This window comes from Silene latifolia, chromosome 7 (assembly GCF_048544455.1).
Source record: "Silene latifolia isolate original U9 population chromosome 7, ASM4854445v1, whole genome shotgun sequence".
NCBI classification, from domain to species: Eukaryota; Viridiplantae; Streptophyta; class Magnoliopsida; order Caryophyllales; family Caryophyllaceae; genus Silene; species Silene latifolia.
The window spans coordinates 53,998,362-54,010,653 of NC_133532.1; positions in this window are offsets into that span (position 1 = coordinate 53,998,362).

Sequence of the window (12,292 nt, forward strand, 5' to 3'; positions counted from 1 at the left end):
CCGTCATAACACCGTTAGTTTACATCTTTAAACAATTCATTATCTCTTGCTTTGACCCATAACACATATCTTAATCCCTAATCTTATCTTCTTCCTATACATCTTCCAACCTAATCTCACTTATCCCCTCTTCCACCACCATCACTACCACCACGGGCGACCCACAGCCACCACAACCAACGACCCCATCCAATCCCACCACCATTACTGATGACGCCCTCTCACCGGCGAAGTATCTCTGTCTTCTTCCTCGTCGATGACACGGTTTAGACCCATGGCACCACCCCTGAACGACCAGATCTGGTGTTTTGAACGGAGGGGAAAGAGTTTTCATGTTTCAAGGACGGATTTTGCGGTGTTTTATGTGGTGATTATGGAGGTAGGTAGTAATTTTAAAGGGTAGAAGAAAAGGAATTTTATGTGGTGATTCTTAGCGAAGTACAATTGGAGTCGATTAATGAGGTTCTGGCGAATTTGATACCCCCATAGCTTCTGGCGAATTTCAACCACTGTGCTATTCCTAACATCTTTTAATTTAAAGTCTAGGCAACTATTTGTCAAGAATACATAGATGGAATGATTAACAAGCACAGTAGCTTGTTTGTAAAAACGTCCAATTGTGGTTTTCTGAGTAGGCTCTCATTCCCATTTAATTCTCTCAGATGAATGATTAACCGTTGTTGGCTTGGCTATTTTTCTCCAGGTCTTCCTCTTTTTGAGCTTCTTCCTCTTTCACTTCAACCAAGGCTTTATCTATCAATTCCTCACGAGAATAATTTGAATAAAACTCTCCCCATATTTTGTTAATTAATCTAGTTTTTAATGGTGGCTGATTTATTTGTTTAACGGATTGGTGGGAGGGAAAGAGGAAAGAGGTGGCAGTGATTGGTTTGTGGACTGGTTTGGCGACGTCGGTGTTGTGGCCAACGAGAGCGGGGTAGGTGGCGTCAGTTAAGAAGAAGATGATTATAATGGGTGGTTTGGGAATTTAGATATTAAAGTTTGTTTAGTGTAAAATATGAAGAATTAGTTTATTAAATAATAAAAAAAAAAGTTATTAGTCAGATAAGTAACGAAGAGATGACGGAAGTTTGGCAAAAGGGTATTTTGGGAAGGAAAAAAGTAAACACAGGGATACCATATGTAGAAACATAAAATGAGGGGTACCATGTGTAATCTACCAAAGTTCGAGGGTACCATAGGAAAAAAACGATAGATGTTTTCACAAAATTTTCCTAAAATGCAACCACATGCCATGATGCAACTAACATATATACAACCTAATGCACATGCTTCTATCAAGTATTATGTCATATAAACTAAATGCAACTCCTAGAATCTCATTAGTTTGTACCGCATCAAACAGAAAGAAGCCACATAGTCATTAACATAGAGAGGGAAAAGGAAATTTTGGAAAGATCATACCATGCGGTCTTCATATTCCTAATTCCTCGGATGTGGCGTAGTCGATCCAATGTGATAAGAGTGACAAACAAACACAAGTATATACACAATATACAATTCTACACTACAAAGGAATGAACATGTTTTTGGATTTTTAAATTTTCAAATTTTTATGGTTTTTTTTTTTTTATGAAATGAAGGAACATATTTTTGATTTTTTCGAAATTTTTCAAATTTTTATCATTTTTTATTTTTGATGTTAAGTTAGAATTTCCCATCTCCACACTAGTATGGGCATTGTCCTCAATGGCCAATACGATAGGAAATTATGCAATGCAATCTATATGAAAATGCATGATTTTTAAACTAGGATGCAAACTATATGACATATATACAAGTGATGTAATCTAATCTATCCTATATGATGCATGCTTTCGATTAATTGGAGAGCCAATTTAAATTGACTTGCATTCCTTGTGTGTGAACTTTCCCAAACCAATCAAAACACTAATTCTAGTGTCAAAATAGGGAAGTTCATGCACAAGGTAATGATGCAATGCATGAATTCAAACTGTCATTTTGGATTTTGCAAAAGTGTTAAACATCACCTTGATGTTGCTAAGGTGGAAAATAGTCCTTAATTTTTACAAGGACACCGATAGAATTTGAAACAATTAATGATAAGCTAAGTTAGAAAAGCATGTGAAATATTGGACATGAAAAAGTGAGAGGGAATTGAAGAGCTTCACCTAAGCCATGGTGGGTGCCTCTTGCCCGCTCCACCAAGCCAAGGAACATCTTCACTAGTTGTCATCCTCTCGTCCGAGATTGTCATCCCATTGTGCTCGTGATTCATCGCTCTCATAGAAATCCATAAATTCATCACCATCGCTATTAACCTTCACCATGTTGCCACCGCTTGACCTCAGTCCTTCTCCTTCTCCATTGCCATGTGCTCCACCGGTTGCATGATCCGATTTTGGAAAGAGAATTTCTATTTGAGCCCAAGAGGGAAGCATCCCCTCTTCGTTAATGTGCCCTTGATGAGCCCTCCGGTGGAATAGAGGATAAAGAGCATAATAATTGTCCACTGTATCTTCATATTGCTTGCGGTATAAATCTTGGAGTATACCCGTTGCAAAGTCATCTCTAGGAAGGATGAAGGGATTTAGGTGATTGTAGGGTTGATATGGAAATGGGTAAGGTGGGATAGCAATATTTTCTTGACCATTCACTTGAGGCTCACTTTTTTTATGTTGAGTAGGAGGTGGGGTTCGATTTCCTTGTCTTGAATTAGTTGGTACAAGGTAGGAGGGCACTTGGGAAAGGGGGCCCCTTCAGGGTGAAACTTTTGATAGCCCTTCCATTGGAAGAAAAAGAGGGGTGTTTCCCTTGGTGAGCCACTTTATTCTTCGTTCATAGCCTTCAAAGGTAATCCAATAGTGGTGTCAAAAGATTAATGCTTCATCGATCTTGGTAGTACCCAGAGAGGTATATATACGTTGTTGTTGTTAAAATTTGGGTTAAAGAACTTGGCAAGTCTTGTTATTAATCCACCATTGACAATGTGAATCATACCACTATCATCTGCATTCCGAAATTGCACCCACCTCTCAAGAAGTACCAAGGGGGCGTTGAAATGATAGCCACTCTTCCCTTATATCTTCAAATAGGACTCCATAAATATTAGATCAAGTCCGTTTACAACCGCGAGATCGCGGCGAGCTATGAGAGTGCTTGTTATGAACCGATAGGTAAGCCGGATGATAGGATTTTGGATAAAAGAGGTCGAGCATTCTTTGATTTTCGAGAAATGACGACCCGTCAATGCTCGCCTAAGCGGTTCTATGCTATAGTTCCGGGGTTTTGAGGAACGAGTAGGAGATACATCAAGTCCCAATACACCCGTAAATTCTACAAGGTCATCATTCTTGTTGTGTTCTCAAGTCGGAATTCAACATAAATCGTTTTGTTTAGGGTTGAGATTTTCAAAAAACTTAAGAATTTGTAGACTAATGGTCAATATGTAGGCTCATGCATGTTGAACACGGTCGAAAGACCAAATAATTCGAAGAGTGCCTCAGTTTGATGGTATATCCCTAGTTTCCTTAATGTCTCATGGAAAACAAACTTGGCTGGGAGAATATTCTTACCTAGGAGACGGTGAAAGACGATTCGCTGAGCATCATTAACAAATTCGATGTTTGAGAACTCATTTAACCTTGAAAGATCGATGATTTCTTCATTTTCTCTTCTCAATGTGTGGAGATGAGAGGTTGAGGAGCTTCTTATGACCCTTGTTCTTCTCTTTTCTCTTGGTAAGGATCCCCTTGTTCTCATCTTGAAAGTAGATCAAGAGATTTTCCTTGTCTATGATGGAAGATTAATCTTTCTGATTTAGATCCTTTGAAACCCTAGGTTTTGGGTATTTTTATTTTGAAGATGCAATTGGGTGTTTTTGGTGTGTTTTGAGTATTTGGGAGAGGGTTCTATGTTTTATTGAGGAGAGAAGGATGAGGTGTCTTAATATGTGTGGTTGAGAGAAGGGTATGTTTGTCGAAAATAGAAGAGTAGCATGGGAGGGAGATGCACGGATCGGAGTCGGGACGAGCGTCTTCTGTTCTGTAAAAAGATTATACGAGCAGGTAGGGACGCGCGGATTGGGGTCGGGATGCACAGATTTCCTTACAGGATTTTATGAAACAACAAAGCAATTCTGGGATGCGCGGTTTGACTGTCGCTCAAGCGAATTTTTTTATGGGATGTTCGTCTCCCCTCTAGGACGTGCATATTTAGTTATAGGACTTTCTCCCACAGTTTGAATTCTTCCAGCTCCCACGTCCCGACAGTATGACGCGCGGATCGTGTCTGGAGACGCTCAGATTGCTCTTGGTTCCCACGAGCTCAGGTCTGCTCGTGGGGATTCCTCCTTTTTGCTCTTCTTTCTTCTTATTTCATTAATTGACAAGGGTGCTTCCCCACACTTAAATCGTCATATCCTTCACTCGTCAAACAAGATTAGTAGCACTCTCTCACCAACTCTCATGCAAAAACCATGCTTATGAAGAAGTAAACTGCAAATGCAATGAAGTTAAAAATACAAGTAAGAAGGATTAGTATATTTACAAGTGGTGATTTACAGAGGACTCCACCAAACTCTGTCATTTGATAGTTTCGTCATGGTGGGACATGTTCGAGGCAGATGACCTCTACTTCTCTTATGAATGCTCCTTCATAGTAAAGTTTCAATCTTTGACCGTTGACATTGAATTTGTTTCCATCCTCCGACTTTATCTCAAAGTCTCCATATTTTCCAACTTCGGAGATTATATAGGGACCCATTCATCTTGAATTTAACTTCCCGGGAAAAAGTCGATATCAGGAGTTAAGTAAAAGGCGTAACACCCGCGACTTTAACTTAATGGGTAATTTATTTAAATCGCTAATTTAATAATACTCGATTTTAATTGGTATATTATTTATTTGGTTTTATAATTTAAAAATCGTGTTTTCGTTTCATAAAAATTAATTTGGTTTTATTTGGACCTGGAATGCCTTAAAAGTCGTAGTTGGAGTCTTTTAGTGCAAAACCGAGTCACAAACCAAGTGCCTTTTTTATTGGGCCAAAAGAAACCAATGAACCCTCTTTAATTCAACCAAAACTCCATCTTTTAAGGTTTTATTCTCAAATTTCAGCAACTCCTTGTTGGGATTCATTAATCTCATTTGATTACTTATTCAATAAGTGAGAAAATAATTTAGTTATAAAATTAGTATAAGATCTTATGCATGTAAAACTTAATATGAGAGTAAAGAAAATCGGTTCCTTACATTGTTGACTCGGCAAAATAGGACTAGCAAGGTCATCTACCTTGCTAGATCTTGAGCTTTCCTTAGTGGATGAGCAAGATTCAAGTGTAGAATCTCTCCCCAAAGATGGTACCAAGGCAACACCCTTAATAGATTTTATTAACATAAGACTAGTATTAATAAAATTTTACCGTAAAAATTGACACAAAAATATGTATTATGCTCTTGAAAATTTCGGTTCAAGGGGAGGTAATTTTATGTGCTCTCTTTTCTTTTTCAAAGTATAGAGTTAATTTTTAGCACACTCTAAAAATATCACATACAATTTTTGTGTGTTCTCATAGAATGAATGAATGAAAAATGAGAACAATTCACATTATTTAGGGTAAGGGGGAACCGGTTTTTGGAGGGAGGAAAAGGGTGCCAATGCATGCACATTTGCTTTTTAGGTTGTTCTATTCAAAGTGTAGGCATGCAACCCTATCATATAGAGGTAATCATGATGCCTTCCACTAAACATCTCAATTAAGGCACACTAACCCTTATCCCTCTAAAATACACGGCACACCCATAATGTGGTAGTCCATTTTATTTTTGTCATTTGTCAGTTGTGACATATGTGACATGTTACATGACATGTTACATTATAATGTATTTTTTAACATATTAAAAATCATCATATAATTAAATATGTCACATACAAAAATAATTAGTAATTCACAATTACTTGTACCAAAAGGGGTCATATAATCATAAACTACAACAACTTGTATTTATAATAAATTATTCATTGTATTTTAATTATTTCATAAACAATAAATTAATCTAAGTAATAAAATAATTCGATTACTTAGACCGAATCTTATTTAATCAAATTATAATAAGACACATAATTTTACTCACAAAATCACTCGTCAATTTTAAGGAATTTAATTAACCCGTATCGGCATACGATTAATTAAATAATCAATTAAGAGTATTACCCTATAGGTATGACCTTAGGGGATCAACTGGTCACCACCGTCGTACGACAGTAATGTCAAACTCTAGTAGGCTAATCATTACCGATATGTGTGGACCAGTTGACTAAGAAGTATTACTTTCCCTCATGTATTCTTAATATGAGATTTAAACATGTGATCTCAATATGATCAACAATGTGATCGCATTATTGTCGGGGACACTCCAACAATCTCCCACTTGTCTTCGACAAGTGTGCATCACCAATTCTCTTGTCCTATTACTATCTCCCACTCAATGCAAGGTGTCTTTCAGGTCGTACTTGCAAGTGATCATATCGAGAGTGGTTTCCTCGATCTGGAGAACAACTAATTGACCGGGATTATCTACCGTAGATATCTTCCGAGCGTGGCCACGCATTTCCAGTTCATTACTCCTCGAGTGGCCCTGAGATATTGTATTAACCCTGACAAGGGGTGGACAATTCCTATCGCACTATTCCCTTCGACTAGCCACAACTCATCATAACCCAAAATAAGCCCTTTAACCCCATTTATGAAGGTCGTAGGAACATAAATCAAAGTTACTCTGAAACTGTGCCATATTTGGAGAATAGTCTTTAGTCAAAAGAATCGACTCATTAGAATACTATAGTAGCTCTTGCCACGACCAGGCTATATAAATTTGCCAGAACTCTATAAGCGGTCACTAGGCCCGACAAAGTGATCCTAACAGTCTGTCTATGTGATCGACTAGTCATCTTAAATGACTCATGGCACTTGAACTTACCATTAATCGCATCACACTCTAGTCACTTCGAGACGTCACCTCATACAAGTGACAATGGGCAAATACTATGTTAATCCGGGTTCACTTTAACGGGGTTCAATATTGTCTCTACAACCCGTTTGGATGTAACAAAGTATAAAAGGAGTTTTTAGATTTAAAAACTCGAACGACAAATGTGATTATCAAATATGAATAGTCAATACCTGATTACTACTTCATATTCTTATAATCCAATTTGATCTTGTATGTAGTTCATCTCAATCCAATTGAAATGACATATGACATGACTCATCATGTTAAGCCTATGAGAAGGCTTTGGTTAGTATGTTTTATCAACTTCTTGTACCTTACTCAACCTTACTACATACTCGTTTTCCTTTGTAATGTATACATTTGCATTACAAAACTTTCTGAGTACATGTCTAGATTCAATCTAGACATAGGCTCTCTAGCCTTAGAATAGCTCCCACTGTTTTCACGGTGTGCGAGACCCATCCTCTTACACATCTCATGATTGCAAGTGTACTCAATTTCCGTTGTAAGCATCTCTCATTGTTCTTTATTGCCTAGAACAATTCTAGCAAATCCATTTCTTAAATAACATAGTCACAATGGTTCCTTAACCATCTTTAGGTGTTTCGAATACGGTTTTTGTCTGAAACCTTATGCAATCTCAACAGTCATTAGTGTAAGCCCTTACACAAATTTGTGAATTGCATCAATAACACTCAACTTTACATCCTTACTGCTTCCTCAAGCACTTAAGAGCAACTTATATGGCTACCTGGTAACAATTACTTAAATTCGATTTGAAACAATTCATCATACTCAAAGTATATGAAGTGTCATACATTATTTCCATTTAATTCATTTGGCAGCGGAAGGAAATGGAATCAATCAAATATGTTCAACTTGATTGAACTAGTCATGAATCTTATCAACATAAGACTTCCTTTTTGACGCTAATATCGTATAGATTTATCTCCATAAATCCAGATATTATAGATGTATTATATTTCTTCAAGTCTTAAATCATTCCCAATAATCAATATGTCATCCACATATTAGACTAATTAAAATTACCGTAACTCCCACTACACTCCATCTATAAACATAACTTCTCGACTTTTCGAGAAAAGTTTTATAACATGATCAAAACATTGATTCCAACTCATTAATGTCCTACTTAAGACTATCTCTTAAGTTTCACATTATCTTAGGATTGCAAGAGTCTACAAAACTCATGGCATGTATTGAATACATTCCTTCTAATTGAAGAAGTGGGTTTTAGATTCACTCGCTATATATCATTATAATGAAATACAATCGCTAAGAAGATCCAAATAGACTTAAGCATTTCAACTAGTGCAAAACCCTTTGCCACCAATCAAGCTTTGATATCTAACAAATCCACTTAGAATTTATTTCGGATTTACATGGCTCTAAGCCTTGTATTGAGTTGTGACTTAAACATTCTCATGTAAGTCATATGTTTATTACTTTCTAGAAGTAACACTAATTCATCATCTTCAACAAGTGATGAGATTAACCTCCTAGATTTCCAAGAAACAACGTCTCATGTAGCCAAGAAAGTAGCCAAGAAAGACCAGTTTCTTGTGACATGCAATTCTTTTGTGGCTCTTGAATATTTTCTCCCACTCTGTCTTCTAGAAATAAACTTGTATTTTAGAAAGATAGCTTCACAAGCCACAAACCCATTGTACTCGTGATTATTGGGAGGGAGAATGAGCACTTGTTTCTTTTAAAACTTACAAGCATGATACCATACCATTTCATATCTCATATGAATCGTTTAGATTTAGTAGAAAAATTATTTTTGACAAAATGATAAAATCCCCAAAAATAAGATCAAGTAACACAAAGTAACTTGATTAAAGTCCAACCATATCGAATAGGGTTTGATTTCTTCATTTAACCACACCTTATCCCATAATGTGTGCTAAGACAGATTAACTTGTTATACTATATCACATTTCCTTTGGCTTATATCAAAGTCTTTACTTAGATAATCCCATCACGACTAAATCATGATTCTTTGAACTCTTTGAACTTCTTAAAAGATTTCTTCTTTGTACCTCATTAAGTGAATACTAAAGTATAAACTTAATCGTCGGTAAAAGAAAATGATCAACCTTTTCTAGATCAATGATTTGTATCTTCGATCTCCTTTTCAATCAAAAGGCACGAGACATCTCGCTTTGAATACAAGATACGCATATACCATAAGATTGACAATCTAATGATTCCAAGAGTACTCGATAACTCTTTGCGTTTATCATTCCAGAATTTAGATTTAATCTGGGTTACCAATTTGAGTCTTGCATCATCTACGTGATATATCATTCTAGCTTGGTTTAGAATATAATCACCTTGATTATGGGCTAGCCGTAAATCAAATCATGGTGTATTGGGTCACATAAGTGAAACCTCTTTTGTGTCTTAACAAAATTATATTTTTATTTAGAGTTTATGTACTTAATTGTCATAATTAAGGTACAACTTTAAACCCAAAAACTAGATTGAGTACACAATTACTCTAGTTTCATCACTCGACATTATTTGATGCTAGTCGTCATATTCTAATCATCCTATGTATCGAATACAATGATGAAAACCACCACCGGTTTCTAATATTGACGAAGTGGTACTAGCAAAATTTATGTCAATCAAATAACATTTAGAGAAGAAAATCCCATTAGATGTCCCACAACTAAATTGCTTGTTCTTCAATAATTTGGGGTAGTTTCTTTTCTAGTGTCCAACACTTCCAAAATGGAAACTTTATCGGTCGGGATTGATAGGTTTAGTATTGTTATGCTCAATAACTTTACTTTTATCATCCCTTGTATAAATACCATTCTAGTTTTACTTCTTGAACCTCGTCCTTTCCTTAACAATTAAGAGAAATCTCCCACTCATTTTTAATGAATCTTTGCTTAGAGAAGCAAAGTTGAATCTTATGAAGACTACTCTTCAATTCAATCGTTTAGTCTTAAAACATTCATTGAAGTGGTTGCTTTATTTTGGTCAATTACGATTTTTAACAAATCTAATTACCAAAATGATTTAACGTTTCAAAGTACTTAATTCGATTAAGCACATGAAAAATAATCCATTGTAAGTAAATATGTTAGTCAAGAATAAAAAAGCTTTTTAATCATGAATAACTTTTATCTATACGTTTCACAAGAGATCCTTCCAATGATAACACGACGTTTTAGAAGAAAAATTCATATTTGTCTTAAGTTACGATGTTTTAATGGAGATTTTGTACTATAATCGAAATGATATCGTATAAATTAAGGTAAAGAAATAGAACAATACGATAACGGAATAATGGAAAACTAACATTTATCGTTATTATAATACTTGTAAATATTTTAACAAGTAAAACATTTATATAGTGACCTCTACCCAACTATGATAAATGATCCCGAGATCCAAATTCATATAAATTCGGGCACGGTGAGCCGATTCATCCCTTATTAATATAACTAGCTGGATTAACTCTTTAATCGATTCTACTTTTAGAACTCTCGGTCGATAAAATTACTCTAATATTTATCTTTAGTCTGGAACACATGCGACTACGGTCACGAATACTTCCGTTGAGCTCAATCCAAATTTCGAAGTAATAACATTTTACTACCCACTTACCCAACATAACAAGGTTTGTATTACGGTGAAGCCGGATTAACTCCCTTATGAAATTGGGTTTCGTGGGTTCTATTATTTGGTAAGGTAAATCTCAATTATTAATTTAGCGAGAGGTCATGTCAATTTATTATCTATCACGTTTTAAGTGAACTACGATAATTATAATTGACACGGTCGATGACTCGATTAAATAAAATGCATGTTTAGTTATGGCGATTTAGCGATGCATGCAAACATATAAAGAAAATGCAAAGCATAAATATAAAGTCCTAGTATGGCCTTCCTAAAATAGTAAATCTAATAAACTATTACAAATTCGGAAACCAGCTCCTTGGTCACTTGAACTTCGGTCTTGGCACGCATCTCAAGGTAACACCGTCTTCATGGAAACTCCGGGAAATTACAAAATAATAAATAAAAATTACATAATTTCCTATTATACATTTGTAATAAAAATAAATCTATTAAATTACAAAACGGTGATACGAGATCACAATAATTACAACCGAATCGATATTCCCATGCATTTCGGGTAATACCAATTAAAAACAAAGGCCATACTAAGTAAAATTACATAATTTAAAAATTATATAAATGAAAAATATGACAATCATAAATAAAATGCAGCATTATAATATGTATGAACATGCTTAATTTTATGCTAAATCGCCTTTTAAGAGCCAATATCGTATATTACATCGGTTTTATGGATTTGCGTGATTTAACTTATTAAAATCACAATATGTTACATAAATTCATATTTATGTTCAAGTTAATTACCCTAACCATCTTAGGACTCAAAACTTAGTCTTCACTAACATTTTGACAATAATTCAACTTCATTTCTTAATATCGTTCATAATGGACCCAAAAATAAAATTTTACACTATAAACTCAAAATTATTTTTTGGTAGAATGTGAAGTCTCATTAAGCTCATCGAAAACAGTTACATAGGTACAATCAAAATAGGACCAAATAAATTAAAGGCCCTAAAGACACATACATCTACCTCATTACACATCAGTCACTAACAAACAATCAATCCTCTAGCAATTAACCAAACTCGACTTCTAATAGTAACCTCAGCTCCAACAGCTTGCAGGCGGAATTTAATCATATTCTGAATTTGATGAAGGATCATGGCAGGTCTAGGAACCCTACTTTCATGTTTAGCAGTATTCCTGATCATCCAGATAAGGTACACCAAGCAAGCAAAACTAGCCATAAGGACTTGTTTCTGCAATAGGCTGTGAAATCGTCTGCGTAGTATGCAATCTAGAGAATGAAAGGACCATGTCACTCCTAGCCATTTTTTAACCAACTCCAAGCAGTGATTACTAAATTGATAATCAAAGAAAAGATGAGGTTGTGACTCTTGAGTAGCTGCACAGATGCAGCATACTCCATCAGAAATTACCCCAAACTTCATCAGTCTCATCTTAGTGAGCAATCTGTTCTTAGCAAATAACCACGTAATAAAATTAACCTTTGGGAAACACACTCTGTTCCAGACGAGAGGCACCCAGCTAATCTTGTCCCTGGCACCCATCAAAAAATCATAAGTCTTCTGTGTAGAGTAGGGTGAGAGGAGCCAAACCTGGTAGTCCAAACAAGTCTTCAGCTTGTCTTTCACTTTACAAATTTTGCGCC